The sequence below is a fragment of the Cryptomeria japonica genome, chromosome 5, assembly GCF_030272615.1.
Source record: "Cryptomeria japonica chromosome 5, Sugi_1.0, whole genome shotgun sequence".
Lineage (NCBI taxonomy): Eukaryota > Viridiplantae > Streptophyta > Pinopsida > Cupressales > Cupressaceae > Cryptomeria > Cryptomeria japonica.
The window spans coordinates 298901566-298906415 of NC_081409.1; positions in this window are offsets into that span (position 1 = coordinate 298901566).

The following is a 4850-nucleotide window of genomic DNA, read 5'->3' on the forward strand; positions in this document are numbered from 1 at the left end:
TTCAAGACTGGATAAAATCAAGAGAATCTCACGATTAACAAAAATCTATACTCTATAATTTTTAGGGAAAGCAAAATTTACAATACTCAAACTTCTCAATCCTTACCACACTTCCACTACGTTACTTTGATGCAAGCATCTACACTTTTATCAACCAATCAGTTATTACAAAGCACTCTAGTTCATTCAATTTGCATGATATATATACATAAACATTCAATGAATATATGAAAGCAACGGTTTCTTTTGCATTTATCAACTTCACATATTACAAATACTTCAAATTGCACTATAGTTCTATTAAACCTCTCATGAGCTCTATAAGATTCCAATACATGTCATCCTACAACCACATTTCATTACTCCACTAATATCATCATTATTTATTTGTTAACTAAGGCTAGTGCACTTCTCCATGGTGTCCTCCCTTACACACACTATCAGAGGTTCAAGTGAACATGATAGAGACTACACTAAACACACAATGAGGGCCCACAATTCAACATACAAAATGACCACCATGGACAACAAAGAGGAAGTCAAAAGGAAAACTTCTCAAACCAATCATTAAATCACAAAAAAGAAAGAAATTATTTTGGTGGGATCCATTAAGAAAATAAAGTGTGACAAGTGCCACTACATGAAAAAATCAATGAAAGAGGAAATTAGTAGCCAATCTAAAGGAAGAGGTCCAGAACCAAATTAACCCCAATGATACTTCACAAAATCACTCAAAAAAAATGACAAACTCATCCAAATTCACATCATGAGGTGACCAATATTGGTCACACCAAGAGGGAGCAACTGCTACACAAGATCCAAGGATACAATGCCTTGAATGTGTTAGAGACTATATGCTAGACATTTAAAATCATAAATTTGTTCATATACCCCAAATTTCTTTTATCATTTTTATTGCAGTACAATTCTTTATAATAATCTAGCCAACTATCTTTCATGAAGGATAATACATACAAGAAAGAAATAAGGTATAAGGTGTCTCATACATACCCAAGGAATACACTCAATCATGAGTAATGTTCAGGACATCCAATCTATAAAATCATCACCTTTTCCAAGTTATAATAGAAACACATATTAGAACTTCATTTATTCACTTGATGATATTCTTTAACATACATACATCATTTCCATATCAATGCTCAATAAATAATAGAAAATAATTTCAGTGCTCTTCATGATGTTATTTATACATTTTGTCATTCACGTATTCACTCAAATAAATCTCATTACTTGAAGCAAGATTTAATATCAGATTTTCACTTGAACCACCTATGATCATTTTCCTAAATACAATTAGTCAATCGATTTCCTAGATTAAGCATGAAACTAATATCCTAACCTTGCCACCATTTAATTTTTCATTTAATGTTACACACAAATTCAACCACAAACACATATTCCTTATTCAATCTTGTCTTCTACCATCACTTAATTATAATCATTTGCAAACTAAGCATTCCAAGCAAACAAGAAGTATAGCCATCTAGAACGCAAAACAACTTCACTCACTGCACTGGCATTTCATCTTGCTGAAATTCATGGAACAAATGGTTTCTTAAAATTTGAATAGGTCAAAGAGATAGCATCTAGTATCAATCCATCCATTGATCAAATAGAACTTTTCAATAAAGAACATAAATCCTACTCAAGACTAAGACTTTTATCTTTACAAACCAAGTAAAGACATAATGGTATGATCTCAAATTTTCTATATATGCAATGCACCAAGTTTTTACTTCATTCTACACACATATTATAACATTGTCTTTGACCTTGTGAGTTTATAATAACTTCCTACAATATATATGCAAGAGAGTTTCTATCTAAACAATTCTTTCCTTAAAATAAATCATGGATACAATGCACAAATCTGAATCTTCAAACAATTTCATTTTATCCAACTTCTTTAATATATGCAGTACTTGACTTTATCAATGAATATCCAATGCTTCTACGCATCATCAATATACTCATAAGAACTATTATTCTTTTATCCAAATGGGAGGAGAGGGAGAAAGAACACTTCTAATCAACCAATGTATACACACAACATTATGCATGAACAACTTTTAAATTACTAAGCAAGTCTCATTTATCGTTCTATACAACTATTAACATCATTTCTTAAGATATGCAAATTCAACTTTCCATAAGGTCTCCTAATATTACAAATGTAGCTAGAAATATCAAGCCCTTATTGAAATATATGATTTATTTAAACAATCTTTTCTTAAATACATAACCGCACACGTATATCCATTCTACACTAATTAACTTCCTTACCTCTTCCATAGGAGAATAAGAAAAGGAGAAAAACATCTTAAAAATATTATTTTCTTATATAGGTGCACCCCACACAAGTTCTTCAATTTCATAGCATGGTGTATACTAAATCATTCTTATATGTATAATACAAATACTCCCTCTTGATATTCATAAGAAAATCATGTAACAAGTATTAGATAAAAGAACACTCACAATTCTCTTCACTTAATAGGATGATCAATTATATAGGGAAAACAACGTTTAATATTCAAGTAAGCACTATAAATTACAAGCAAGAAAGACCGCATGGAGTCATATAGACATTATGCTCATCTAAGAGGCATGCATAAGAAATGAATACACATATTGAACACAACTTATGATTCCTAGGAGGGATTAGGGAGAAACACAAAGCATAAACATATAAGATCTCCTAAATTCCCATGATGTTCTCCATTTTAAATTTCAAAGAACAACTCAAGTTAGGAGAATAGTATAGTACACCATGCAAGGCCAAGAGCAAAAAACCTAACTAGAGATCCCAATGTTTGCAACATAAGGTCTGATACCAGATGTAATGCCCACCAAAATACCCTAGAGAAATAATCCAAAATCTACTAACAAATGGAGATAATTTTTTTTAAATATCCATTACTCTAAGTTATCATCATCATAGATCAATTCAACATTAACTATTTGCAAGATCACATCAAACAACATGTACCTAACCATAAAAATAAATTATGCAAGTGGATAACTTCATTTAAGTATCAACTTATCTCCAAACATACTCTGACACACCTAACCACTCCCTAGGGTATATTAACCTCACTACTTCACATCATCTAAACATAAAACTTAACTAGAAGTTCATAAGCTACCAGACATATAACCAATTACTTTCCATGCATATAGATTAAAATTAATAGATATGCATAACCCATCACATTACATTTCCTTAAGTTCTTTTTAAAAGACTAATCAAATGTATCTAAGTAGAATCTTGATTCATCAATTACTTAATGCATCATGAATCTAATTGAATTTATCCTTCTTCTTCATATAGGACTTCTTTATTTCCTTAATCGCAACCATTATGCATCTCATCAAGAATACTATCCATATTCATATGCAAGGTTATAATAATTGTCATTCCTGTGAAGTGTGATACCTGCAGCTGCAACAAAAAATACTCAATAGATCATTACAAGCATGGTTAGCAAATTTAGACCAAATAAAGATAAAACCATGGCTAAGCGATCTATCGCCTCCTAATAAATGCAAGTGCAGATTTGCTCTCAGATATGGATAAGCAAATTCCAATGACTTGACTACACCTAAATGGAGGATTTAAGATGATAATGATGCATTTAAGCTAGAAAAGAGAATGATTAAGCTACATGATTCAACAATTATGCTAGAAAATGATCAAATTAAGCTAGATCTAAGATACAATTGCCTATAATAACAATGCTCAAATGATATGCTAAGAGATATTATGCCTATAGTAACAATGGTTAAAATGCAAATGAGAGGGGATGTTTATTGCTCCAAAATGGGGTCTATTTATACGATTTCCAAGGCCAGGGGTGAGGTGGCAAGAATCAACGGTCAAGATTGAGTCTGAACATATCAATGGTGAAATTGGAGGAGGTTGGAAAATAGGTTGGATGAAAGGGAGCATTTGTCATCTCTATGGTGACAAGTGTCAAGAGGCTACCAAGAGAGGGGACATGTGGCCCAAGAATGCCATGTGTCCCAAGGGGAGAGTATCCACACCATAGGAGGTTAGGATAAGGAGGTTGGGATGTGCAAGCTAAGGTAGGTTTAATTAAACCCAGGGTTAGGTGGAATAGGATAGGTTTATAACTGGTTAGGTTAGGTGGTTAGAAGTGAGGAGGCATGTGGGTAATTTGAATTTAAAAATTCAAATAATGGGAAAAGACTAATTAATTTTCAACAACTCATAAATTGATTTGTTTTAATTAATTAGGGATTAGAAGAAATGATTGAAGATGGGGAGGGATTAATTAATTTTAATTAATTAATAAAAGAGGACTATTGAAATGATCCTATTAAATAAATCCTTATATTTATTAATAAGTAGATGAAAAGGGAGAATTTAATCAAATTGCTGATGAATTCAATTGAATTGGGAAGGAGGATTAATTAAATAATTGCTTATTCAATAAATTATCTTCAAACCAATTTTAGGTGTATACAATAATAAGCTCTAATTATCCTCCAAATAGGATACAATACTACTAAATAATTTAAAGAATCGTATTTAATATTATAAACATAATCTGATCATTTAAATATAGTATCTGAATCTTAACATAATGAACATTTCTTCAATATGAATCGAGTAACATAAGTACATAATCTTATTTCCTTTTATCATATTGCATCATAGATTTAACTTAACCAGTCATTCCTCATAAATTCTTAACTAGTCAAGTAAAGCTTCAATGCATCTATTCTATCCTTTTCATCATTCATCCTAAGGCATAACATAACTCAATCCCAATCCATGAATATAAATACAACTCAAATTCATA